Source organism: Gallus gallus, chromosome 3 (assembly GCF_016699485.2).
Source record: "Gallus gallus isolate bGalGal1 chromosome 3, bGalGal1.mat.broiler.GRCg7b, whole genome shotgun sequence".
Classification (NCBI taxonomy): Eukaryota; Metazoa; Chordata; class Aves; order Galliformes; family Phasianidae; genus Gallus; species Gallus gallus.
The window spans coordinates 40,423,520-40,436,561 of NC_052534.1; the positions used below are offsets into that span (position 1 = coordinate 40,423,520).

The following is a 13,042-nucleotide window of genomic DNA, read 5'->3' on the forward strand; positions in this document are numbered from 1 at the left end:
AAGCCCCAAGTTCAAGTCCCTCTATGAAACTCACATTCAAAGTGTGAATCCACATCCCATACGAATGCACCAGCAAAATGTTGTTTGTTCTATGTACATGTTTGTTTCAATTACAAATCTACCAAACAACCACTGAAAGACTGTTTTATCTTGATGTGCAATAAAGCTGGAGGATCTGCAAAGAGTTTCCTGCCCAGCTCTATTTATATCATTGTAGCATCTGAGTGCCACTCAGAGGTTGATTAATTTGCTCATGCAGTCCTGCAAACGAGGCAGTAATAGATCAAGCTGGGATTAGAGTTAGGAAATAAAGATACAGAGGACAGGTTAAGCAATTTTGCTAAGGTAATACTCAAAATATCAGTGTGCTCCCTAACAAGATTCTCTCTCATGCCAGGTGAAGCGTTATCCCCAGACCCATCATTTTTAGTTAAGGAAGTGGCAATATTTATTCCATCACCTGATACCAGAGCACTGAGACTTACTGAACTTCTCATTAAAGCTGTGTACAAGCACTAAAGTCTTACAGGGTTCATCTGGAGTAGTGGCCACTATTTTGTCTCTCCTGTAGGTTGTGACACTGAAGGACACAGTGGAAAGGCAACGTGTTCAAAACTGTGCTGAGAATCAGCAGTGAAAGTCCAACCACATGCACAAATTGGGCCCCCTGTGGAGGACACCAGGTTTCCAGGCTCCTTTTAATTTGGTTTAAACATTGTATGCTAATACCTCTGTGTATATTATTAATCCCAGTGAAGATCAGCATTTTCGTCCTTAGTGCAACTGAGGTACTTTAAAACCCACCAGGATTTACGCACCACATGTGGGCCTCTCTTCAGAAGCTCAGCTGTAAAAATAATTCTCATCACACATTTCAAAGTTGACTGTGGTGTTAAACACAGTGGACATTTGGTGAAGTGTACTCCTGGACAGGACCAAGTAGTTGTTAAGTGTGCTAAGAAACTGTTCTCTCACTCAAACAGAGGCCACCAAAATTTTGAATTAGGATTTTCTTCACTCTTTCATCTTGTCAGGAAATCTCTGTGAACTTCCCTCCTCTCCATTTGCTTTCCTTCCCCTTTCTCTGCTGTCATTTACCAGCTGGGCTGTTTTCTTCAAAGTACCCTCTAAATGTCACAACCACCGAACAACCACAGCAAATAATGGAAATGCCCTAGTAACCCTTCTCAAAGCACTTACACACCAACACTGAATAATTTGACCTGCTCTTATTCTTGGGAGCATATTTCATTGTAGAGGCAGAGGAAAAGGAACGGTTTCAAGATTTTGTTCCCCTTTCTCTTGGTTCTCTTTTGATGTAAGACAGATCTACAAACGTGAACGAGAAAAACCCTACAACCCAAACCAGATGCCCCTGAGAAGGAGTGTGCTAGCTAACACGGAATGAGGAACATTCCCATTTAAAGAGCTGTTGTGCACGCTTCAGTGTGTCTCTCTGACTATAAGAAAATTACTTAGAAGTCCTCGGGGATCTCTGAAACAAATAAGCCATAAAAACAAAGGACTTGGATATAGCGAAGGTACATCTGCTTACCTGTGAACATAGGATTTCACCTGGGAAACAGTCTGTAAGACAGGATTTCAGGTAGAATGCCAGTTTGTTCTCTGGTTTAAAAAAAACAAACTCCTTTCAAAGAGCCATGGAAGGGGGTGTTTTTGGCTGTCTGATTCTTTCTAATGTATCAAAAGACACTTGCTCTGAAGGCCCACACTATTAGGCATTTTACTGTGTTAAAGTGTGTTAAGATTCACTACCTGATTAATCTTGGGATTTCTGTATCATTTTATTCAGTGTGGCTTAAACTTGTCATCTCTCAAACGATTTATTTCAATCAGTCTCTTTGATCACTGATAAATAAGAATTTCATGGTAGTTTGTATTCGAGATATGCCTGAAGCAGTATCCTCAAACCGGCTTCCACTCAAGGTCAGAAACCAAATATTTAAGTCAGCTGATGACTTGATGACTTGATGATTGAAGATGATCTTACTGCAGTCCCAACAAGACCTCTAGATCTAATCTAGAACAGAGCTTTGATCTCTGCCCCTTTCTCTTTTATAGGGAGAGAACAATCCTCAGTGTGGACTTTCACAATACTCTTCCCTCCTTCCCTTCAGGCTTTTCACTACACTTAATTTGCCTTACCCTAAACAAGCAGCATTGACCTTATCTACTGTCACTGCAGAGACACTTCAAACCTAACAGTTACTCACTCTGTCTTACAGGTCAGGAGTGAGTAGAAAGTGTTCAATTAAGCTTCCAGAGGTGTGGATCTAGTGATATACTTATCTGTTCACACATATGGTCCTTCTGAAGTAAGTGCTTTGCATCTATGGAGAACACAACAGTGGCACTGACAGCGCAACCAAAGCAAAGCCAAGGAGCTTCCCTGGAAGTGACTAAAGGGGTACTATAAGAAAGAAGGGGACAGGCTCCTTACCAAGGGTCTCTTGTGAAAAAACAAGGGGAAATTATTTTGAACTAAAAGAAGAGAGATTTAAATTGGATATAAGGAAGAAGTTTTTTACAAGAAAGATGGTGAGGCACTGGCACAGGTTGCCCAGAGAGGTGGTGGATGCCCTGTCCTTGGAAACACTTAAGGTCAGGCTGGACAGGGCTCTGAACAACTTGGTCTAGCTGTGGGTGTCCCTGCTTATTGTGGGGGAGTTGGACTAGATGACCTTCTACGGTCCCATCCAACTCAAATGGTTCTATGATTCTATGGCTGGAATATGCAAGTGAAGGAAATTCAAAAGAAATAAATATGGACGAACACCTCCACAAATTCAGCAACTTAAGTGATTAACGAGGAGAAAAAAATGTTTCTGTACCCCACTTGAGGACTGACATAACTGTCCTCCTGCAGTGCCTTTTTGGCAGCCTCCCATCAGATCTGCACTGGAGACTCCTCTCAGACCAGCTACAGCAGCCCAGAGTTGGAGAATACTCCTTCCTTTACCATAACTTTGCCAGAAAAATCCCTTTCTTAGGTAGAACTAAGCCAGCGAAAGGGTTCGTTGCTAATTCTGCTCAGCAAACCGACACTGAAGAGAGGATGTGAAGGCTAGTTGTTGGTCCAGGGAATGACTACACCAACATTCCCTGAAGGGCAGACGAAGCCTTGGCCCTTCTCACTGTGCAGCTGCAGGAGCTATTTGCCTCCCAGACACCATGTGGCATTAGTTCCTCTTCTTAATTAGAAGCAGCATGAGCAGGAGATGTTTGCACACCCAGCCAGCCCCCTCTGTGTCTTACACAACTGCTCAGGAGATGTGTAGGCCCTTGTGGTTGCTGAAACTGGCCTTCTTTGCAGGAAATGCATTGCTGCAATACCCATGCTACTTATATGCTGTAGCCCTCTGTGTCTCTTGTCTGTAGGCTTGTGGCAAGGACTTTCTGGGAGTGTGTGGTGCCCAGCACAACACAGCTCCCCTATCAGCTGTGGTTTCTGAACTCTTACACAAACAGTTGCTAATGATAAGGTGGCCTTTGTTCTCAGTGTATAAAAATAAGCAAGCAGTTAAAAGCTTTAAATGTTCAGCTCTGGCTTTCCCCCACACAATGGCAAAGTGGTCAGTGGAGTTGGAAAGAAGCAAACCTAAGCCTTTTAGCAGTGCTCTCACTCACCTACCAACCTCTTCTCCATTTTTACTGCAGCCTCTTCGGCAGCACAGAGCTCTTCACTCGACTGTTAATACACTGAAGGTCACCATTTCCTAACTTGCCCTGTTGGCTTCTTCATGGGATTTACAAGCTTGCTCCTTCTCCTGGTGATCTGATTTCCATGTGTATGAGATGAGGTGAGAGTTTGGCCACTTCAAAGCCTCGGAAATGGACCCCCAGCACCGGGATGCTGAAAGAAGGCAGAGGAATCAGCATGAGAATGTTATCCTGACACCTTGGCAAGCATGGGAGCCCTCGAAAAAATGTTTATTCAGAGCTGAGGGATGGCCTAGCTGGGGAGCATTTTATTTTTCACTCCTAGGAGTGTGAAAGGAGGACACACAAAGAAATTTATGACTTTCAATTCCCCTTCTGAGACCCAAAAGATGCTACAAAGTTGTGGAAAAACAAAAGGGCTTTGCTGCTCATGGTGAGCTTAAACCTGCAGCTTCTTCTGACTGTATTCAGGTAAGATTCAGGAAAAATCTGATGTTAGCAACAAGAGTATCAGAAAAGAGAAATGGGATTTTACCCAGGCTTTCAAAACCAAATATTATCCTCCTTTTCTCTGGCTGGGAATGCTCAAGGCACGATACGGTATGGCTGCAGGGCTGTGGTGGGGGCGAGATACCTAACAGCGATCAGCAAATCTGGTCAAGTAATGAAAGTTACCATCTGCCTAGCAAAAGCTGTGAGTACTTATCTGGTGTTCTTGAAAGAGCACATGGCATATTAATTAGTGTTAGACACTAATGAAAGTCTGGCCCAGTGATTACTGCTGAGCCAAACCAGTGGCTGCTGCTGCTGCTCAGCGCATGGTGCAGGAGAATGTGGCACACAGATTGGATATTTCTAAACATTTTGTTTTGAAAAAGGCAAGCCTCTCCTGCCCCTATAACACCGCTCAGAAGATCATCCCATTAGTACGTTTGACCTTCACGGAATGGCAGCAAAATGTAATTGGAACTACCTATGTCTGGAGAGGCTTATCTTAAACTCAGAAAGCCCACTCGATTTTTCTGACCTGAACACCTGTGTCCCCTAGGCCACGGGACTGCAGCCCATTCCTGTGCACCAAGCAATGCTTTCACTTTGGAAAGATGATAAATTGCTGTGCCCTGGTGGAGATTAAAAGCAGGTAAACAAACAGCATGGCCTTGACCTATTGCTCATACATTTCACACAGGTGAGTTCACCCAGTTTCTAAAGTTTACCTACCTGTCAATGATAAGCAGTTTACATTGAGTTTCCTGTTTTAACCACCAGCCACTGGCTACCCTAGAAAAGCGTTAGGGGGTAACACTTCTCTACTCCAGACCAGAGAGTCCATTCCATGAGCAATCTTCTGACTGAAGCCAGACCTGCAGCGGTGGAACTAAAGTAAACAGGTGTCCTAGCACAGTAGTTCTCACAGCCCAATCTTTCAGGACACCTGAATGAAACTGATACATCCATCTGTACATCAGAAGATGGTGGCATAATTGCGCCCACATGCCTTGGACCAATGTGGGCAAGACCTCTTCTGTGGAGCACTTTTATGGGAAGTGACAATTCATTATGATTCATTTAGTTTTCAAAATAAGAGCAGCCCACTACGTTAAGTCCATGTGTATGAGTGTCCATGCTTGGTAGTCACAGCACACTGTTTTCCTGTTGATACAGAGTACATCTTGCCATCCAAAATTAAAAAATATTGGTAAGTCATAATGTTTTGTGTCTCAAATGGTATCATTTATAGATTGCCATATTCAGAAGAACAGTAGGTCCAAGAGGGAGATTTCAAGAACTGGCAGAGCTCTGGGGGAAACAGGTTATCTTTCCTCCTGTGGGAGTGATATGGCTTACAGGGGGTAACATTCATCTCAGGCCAACAAGCCAACAAAAATCAGGTTTCTATTTGGACATAGGGCTTCAGTCTCCCTTTGCATACAGAGACACAACCAGCATGTGCAGGAGACTGTTTTCCCACATGTTTTAGGATGGGCTGAATTGCCCTCTGGAAGTTCCTGTTGTCTCTCTACCGACAAAGAAAAGAAGACAGTGTTGATTTAGAGCTGCAGCAGACCAAGTTTCAGACAGCTAATACTGGGTGAGAAGGCTCCTTTAGGCTTGGTAGGTCAAATGCCTCCAATTAGTCGAGAGCACCTGGGCCAAACATCTTTGTCACCTTCATGAAGGAAGTTTCATATTTTCAGCATTGCACCTCTTCCAAAACTGACCAGAGAAGAACTGCAGAATAGAAGAGCACATATTACAGGCTATTTACTTGGACACTTAGAATTTTAAATCTTCAACTGTGTGAGGGCAAAACAAGAGCAACCAGAACAGCTGTGGTGATTTTGGTGGAAGGACTGAAACTTCCAGCCTGAGCTAAGATCTCACAGACATGCTGGCCACTGTGGCTAGTGCTGTATTCACCAATGTCTTGGAAGATCAGATGATAAGCTTGCACACCCACATGGAATTTTCCACAACAGCCACAGGAAAAAACTTAATTCCCTGAATGAACCTCAAGCTTCCTAGCAGGGCATTTTAATTCTCACATTACCCAAGACAGAGCACAGCTGACTACTGCTTTTGGTGGCTGTAAAATTGCACTGAAAAACCAGGTTGTAGGTTTAAAGAATTCCAATAATCGTAATTAGAAGCCCCAATGAACCCCTGAATTCCATGCCTGAGTGGCAAGAGTCATATGCAAAGAGCTTACAGGAAAACTGAACCACAGAAGTTCATCTTTCTCACCAACATTATAAAGAAGTATTCCTGATTGCTTTGTAAATCATCAAGCTAAGCCTGTATCTGAAGATAGAGCCAGATAACCCAAACTGATAATCTGATCTGGTGCAGCAAATCCCTCTTGGATGTTATTTTGGCCTCTTTTTCTTGCAGCATCAATAGTTATATTTGATATGCAAGACACTGGGATAATTATCACATCTGTTTTCTCTATTACAGGCTGCGTTTTTAGCCATATAATCACTTACAATTGGATGGAGGATTCTCTGTGTGTTTACCAAAGAAGTCTACCGAGAGGCATCTGTTTCGTTTAGTCTAGAATGAAAAAAAATTAAAAGTCAAAATTGAGTACTCACCCTGGGGCAATGCTAAAATTAAGCTACATACTGAAGTTCAGGCTGCTATTCCATTAAATACATTTTAATGCCTTCTTGTTAAACCTGCTAACCTCTCCTGCACCAGGCATGCCCAGATCTCACAAGCCTCCTTGACAATACTATGAAGCAACTGATGCTACCCAAGAATAAAATGCAGGAAAATTCAATCCCGAGACTAAAATGAGCTTGTATTTTGTGCTGTCATAATAAGTAAACTCTAATTAAATGTACTAAGCAAAGCTCTGGCTCGCAGAAGCTCTGCACAGACTGCAAAAGCTCGGAAGGGCAGGAGATGCTTTATTTGACAGCTTCTGCTAAAGAAAATAAAAATAAATACTTACATGGAACATTCACATAACCCCTTGCTCATTTCAGAGTCTGTGGTTTGCAGATCACTGCAGAAGAACTACAATTGCAGGACTTGGCTAAGTGAATTCCCACATATCTGTCTCAAAGTCTTGTTGTTCTTTGAAGATGAAGGAGGTTTCAAGGATTAAGATCACACTTAAAATCTTTATGAGGCAGTGTGATAAGGTACTTTGTGTCTGTGCGGAGATGGAAAACCAAAGATTTATAATTTCTTCTATTTTTTCTTATGCTACTAACAAAAGAAAGCTAGCAGAGCAAAGCTTTGGGCTGCAGAGCAGAGACATCCACTATGTGAGAGATGGCACTTCTCAGGCTGTGGGCACCTCAGCTGTGCTCCACACTGCACCATTTGGCCCTCTTGTAGAGATGTGGCCAGGCTGTGTGCCCTGCGCTCCTTGCTCCCAGGAGCAAACAGCCACCAGCCTATGGTGAAGAGCTGGGCAGGCATGGGCAGAGGTGGCCACAGCCTGACGCTACCAGGAGGCTGCACAGCTTTGCAGGACGTGGGGCATGCACTGTGCCATCTGGCTCACAGCTGGGGTTGGGTAAAAATCTCTGTCTTCACTCTCTGGTATCTTCCTGACTGCTGGCAATATTCTCTATTTCATCAAGGTCCTCTAGCAGCAAACATGGAGGTATTACAGAGCTTGGGACAGGATTACACTGAGGGCGAAGCTCTGGGTTACAGCCTCCCAGGAGTTGTGTCCAATGCTACAGCACTGTGGCCTTTGACAGGAGGGCAATGAAGTGACAGGGACTCTCAAACTCCGCTTTCTCTGTTGGTGATCACTTGACAAGAAAATACCCTGAGAAACCTGATTAATTGAACGAGTTTGAGCAGACTGTGGGACTAAGTGAACTCCAGAGGTCCTTACCAGTGTGAATTATTCCATGCTCCAATGATTTCATCTCCTTTTTATTCTTCACATTTCCTTAGTTTAATAAAAAGTCACCTCAGGTTGAATGTGACTATGTGCTCTTTGTATAGAGGCAACCAGGCAAGCATCCCCAGGAGCTAGAAGCCAACACCCCGGGTCCAAACCCCCAGAGGAGCAGGTTTACTGAGTTAAAAGCATCTCTTCCACTGGGGACACTCAGTTCGTACTTGTATATGTCCTGTTGCATTTCTCTGGCACTGATCAATTGTTTCTTTCCATAGCTGCCTCCTTGAAGCTCCTTACTGAACAGGTTTCTGATTGCTAACATTTAATTGTCCAATGCAGGCATTGTTTTACGTTTCCATGAAAGCTTAGGGATGTATGGTGACTTCCAAAGGGATCCGAAGCTACCCGCCCAGAGCTGTCAGTGTCAACTGATGTTAATAAAACACTGTGTAATATTTCAAGCACAGCTTCATGCTCATTTACTGCTATTTAGAAAACCCAACAGCGTGAGGTGAGAGTTAAATAAAAGCACATGTTCCAAAGTCACAGAAATGACTATCAGAGATTGACTTCTGGTTGCTCATTCAGCTGGCTGCTGTCAACGTGAAGAACGAAGCAATTCCATTTTTTAATGCCATGTAAATTATACCGCTGTGTTGTGATACATCAATTAAGTTCTTTGAATAAATTAATCAGAAAATTCTGTAAGGATGCTTCTCTGCTTTCTGAAGGGAAAAAACAATAAACCCAAACACAGACCCGGGCTTGTGTTTATCTCGTGATTTGTTTTCCTCTGGAGTTAATTCATGGGTTGAAATGTCCGTGCATATACATTCACACATGTAAATAAGGAATGAAAAGCTTCACGTTCTGCATGAAAGGCCCAAAAACACTTCTCATAATTTAACTAAATAGATGTTAGCAACATGCCAACTAAACAAAATGCCTTACATGCATTTACATGAAGCATCAGTTTTGCAGCTGACTACTGCTCCATTATTTCTACTAATTACATATTTAACTGCCTTAAGGAGCAGTTATACTATTGATTCAACTGGAAACAGCTTGCACAAAGCCAAAAATAAAGCAGCATTATGAAGTCAGACTTTTACATGCAAATACATGAGCCAGTCAGTGATGGTATCAAGCAGCAGTCACGGAACTGCACTAAGAGCTGTGCCACCTCCTCACAACCACATTTGTTTCAGCTCAGGTTTTAACATGAAAGCAGAAGGGCTGGTTGAAATCAGATGAATTTAGGGATAATATGGTACATGAGAACATCCTCCGGTGAGCGTGAACACACCAGTGCTACACAAAAGAACAAGAGTCAGCTTCACAAGTGCTGAATATCAGCAAAGCTCTCATCACTGCATTGAGATTGGCTCATTTGTATTGTCAGGAGCAGTGCTGCGTTTTGAGCAGAGCCTAATTTATCAAAAAGTAATAGGCTCTTCTCCCTGTGGTAGTACAGTCTCAGTGAGCTGAGATCAAATAATGGTTATGTCCAAGTTCTGCAGGAGCATGACCCAGACTGAAATATGGTAAGACCCAACACTTTCCCTCTCCTGTGTTTGACTGCTTCATCGAGCTTAGATCCTGCTTATTTTTACTGCTTGTGGCTCTGGAGAGCTGAGGAAATGAGTGCAATGTTTATCCAATGCACACAACTCTCAGAAGTTGGTTTTGCTCAGCCACTTCCAGATCAAAATTTGCTTCCATTAACTACTGAAAGGTGAATCATACCCCTTCTCTCCCCTTAAAAAAAAAAAAAAAAAAAAAAAAATCAGAACAAAGTCGAAAAAGAAAACAATTAAATGCTATGGTTCCAAATCCCACTTCGCGTGGTGCAAAACACTGATGCTGAAAGACTGTGGAATTGCACTGCTTCATGCAAACAAGTAGAATCATAGAATCACAGAACCACCAAGGTTGGAAAAGACCTCCAAGATCATCCAGTCCAACTGCCAACCTAGCACCAATATTTCCCCACTAAACCATGTCACTTTAGATGTTCAAAATCTAAACACTGCTTGAACACCTCCAGTGTCAGTGGCTCTGACACCTCCCTGGGCAGCCTGTTCCGGAACATGATCACTCTTTCAGAGAAGAAATGTTTCCTAACATCCAACCTGAATCTGCCCTGGTGCAACTCGAGGCCATTCCCTCTAGTCCTATTGCTAGCTTCACAGGAGAAGATCCTTACCTCACCACAATCCCCTTTCAGGGAGTTGTGGAGAGCAATAAGGCCTTGCCTGAGCCTCCTGAGCAGCAGAGTGGCTGAGCTTTGTCACAGAAGAAGAGGAAGACATTACCTTGTATGGAACATGAACTGCTGAGCTGTATTTCTCTCACTTTGACTTTGCACATTACAGTTGAACAAAACCCCTTATCGCTTACACGAGAGGGTCTCTTTTGCCACTAAAAGAGCAGTTAGCAAATTTCTTACCTAAAATGTTTGAAAACTGTGCTAAGTTATTCTTTATTTTCCTCACTGGAACCACTTTGCAACCATGATCTATTTGACACTATTGGAGATTAGATTAAAAAGTTTACAGGTAAACCTAGCTAAATAGCCTAGATGCTAAATTGCTGCAATAGCCCATTATCAAAACTGGTCCCTGTGATGTTTTCCAAAACTCAGAGCCCAAAAGGGAACGCTACAGCCAGATCAGCAGCAAAATTGAGCTCTTGTTGGTAAGGAGCCAGTGGGCTTCTCTTTCTTTTTCTTTTTTCTATTAACCTATGTGTCTGGGGATTTTGTCATCTAGCAAGTGAAAGATATGCACTGAACTCCATACACAGTGGGAGAAAATATTGCACGCTTCTAGTGTATTCCTGCATGTGTGATTAAATGTACAATACATGTCGCATATTTTCAAGGGAATGTGTGATTGTTTCTTCTGGAATAATGAGCAGAGCACTGCTTGATGGTGGGGCTGAAAGGCTCCCCCACCCCCTTGCAAATTCAAGCCTCGTCTGTACTGCATTCTAGCAAAAACCATAAGCATTAATGCTCTTAAACAATGTGGGCTTGAAGAAAAGGGATGGATGGACCGAGGGAGGGGAGGTTTGTAAATATTGCCCACAAATCATTCAGTGCTTCTTTCACAGAGCAGTACTGAAGCCAGACTAAATTGTCAGTCCACTTCCCCCGCTCTCCTTCCCACTCAAGTCATGTCTGTTTACCCTCAGTAATGACAAAACGTAGACAACTGTCTGCGAGGACTGTGGTGACATTGGCACACACATACCAGACAAGCAGAATGTTGTGGGAAACAGAGATTGAAGCATCTTGATATACGAGAAACAATTATCATGGGAATTGTTGTTTCTCAATGCAACAGCTATAATAAATAGTTGCCATATGCTAAGCACAGATGCCTCCTTGAAAAGCAGCCCTGTGATGGCACAGCCCGTGTTCTACGGAGTCTGGGGCTTTGATGAAATGATCGGCTTTCTGCAAGCAGATCTGCAGCCCCGTGGAAAGGTATCTGAGAAAAAAAAAAGGGCTCAGTAACGGCTTTGTGTTTTGCTGGTGGGTTTTGCAGGGGAATCTGAAGCCGATCCCTTCAGTCAGCTGGGAGAACTGGGATGGCACTTTGTAAAATGGATTTCACCTCTGCTTGTCTCTCAAAAACAGATAAAGGGAGAGGCACAGAAAGCTCTGTGGGGAAGGAGCGCTGGTTGCCTGCACTGCGTGCTTATCAGAGCTGCAAGACCATTTAGTGCACTGCAGGGCTTTCCGGCTTTGATTTAAGGATGTAGGGATGGAACACTTCATGTGCATATATGTATATACGTGCATGTATATATATGCATCTCCACCCCTATGTCACAAGATTGCTCTGTCAGTCTTGATAGGAAAGAGAGAGAGGCAGATGAAGATTTCTGTAGCAGAGGCAGATAAAGGAATGAATGGAAGACTGTGAGGTTCTCCCTCCTATTTCAGTAAGACATCACAGGTGATTGCGCTGTTCAGTGCAGGGAGCAATTCAAAACAAAAACAACCTTAACAGGTCGAAATAAACTTGGCAGACCAACTGCAGCCGGCAGGACCGATGCTACATCATCATCTCTCCTGCATTTGCTTGTGCCTAAACCCTAAGTTTTCCCTTTGTCACAGAACCCCCCGGGCACATCTCTGGCCTATTTCAGTGCCTGAAAAGGCAGAGGGGGCCCAGCCCATAAAATACATGAAACCTCCAGATTTTAGTGAGAGTTAGAAGGGCTGCTTCCTTTGAAACAAACAGAAGTGTTTTCTGTATCATTAAAAGAGTACAGCACAATTGACTCTGTGCTTTTCAAGGCAGTGAGCGTGACTGCCTCTTACAGCACTCAGCACTCCCAGCTACTGCACTATTAGCAATACCTGCTTCTTCACCTGTGTGGAAATGGGACGTCAGGCTCAGCCTGGCCATCTAGGTGCTGCCACAGTGCAAATATCTGCTTAACACTCAGTGCTGTGCTGCCAGCACACACCAAAGCTGCCACGCTGCTAAGTGAGAAAGCCAGGGGTGAGCATCTAAACCTGCCCGCATTCTCAGTGTGTGTGTGTGTCACTTTAAGGGGATGGAAGGGCATATATTTGGAAAGCCAGCTGTAAGACCCTTAGATAGGCTTTGGAACAAGCCAGCCCATCATGCACAGCAGATGCTGGCTTCATAAATGTCACAGAAGGCAGTGATGTAACCTGCTGCACTGCTTGGCTGACATAATTTATGTGTGCAATCCTACAGCATGCTAATTGTTTCTAAAATACATTTTTAAGACGTTGTTAGCCAGATTACTAAAACACACTACAGAAACCCTGGCTCTCTTTCCATTCCTCGTGCTCTTAACATACGACAGCGATTAGCAACAAAAAGAAATTTCCAATAACTTAATTTTTTTTTTTTTTTTCATTCATACGGTCTGTTTTAATCAGAAACTTTCTTTTATCTGCATTCAGCTGCATGCTTTGTCAAGTACTGTAACGTCAACAATACCGGG

The 13,042-nt window shown here is 43.3% G+C and overlaps 1 protein-coding gene across 7 annotated transcripts in view; it reads right to left on the bottom strand.

The window, feature by feature from the left end:
* Window positions 1-13,042, bottom strand: part of FAM120B (family with sequence similarity 120B) — a 108,622-nt gene that overhangs the window by 17,645 nt on the left and 77,935 nt on the right. For all 7 annotated transcript variants that reach the window (XR_005858267.2, XR_005858260.2, XR_005858263.2 and 4 more), the window contains 3 exons: window positions 6,669-6,735; window positions 4,903-5,913; window positions 3,649-3,874 (listed from right to left, as the gene is read on the bottom strand). The gene's annotated coding sequence lies outside the window, so the exon portion shown is untranslated. The remainder of the gene's footprint in view (window positions 1-3,648; window positions 3,875-4,902; window positions 5,914-6,668; window positions 6,736-13,042) is intronic.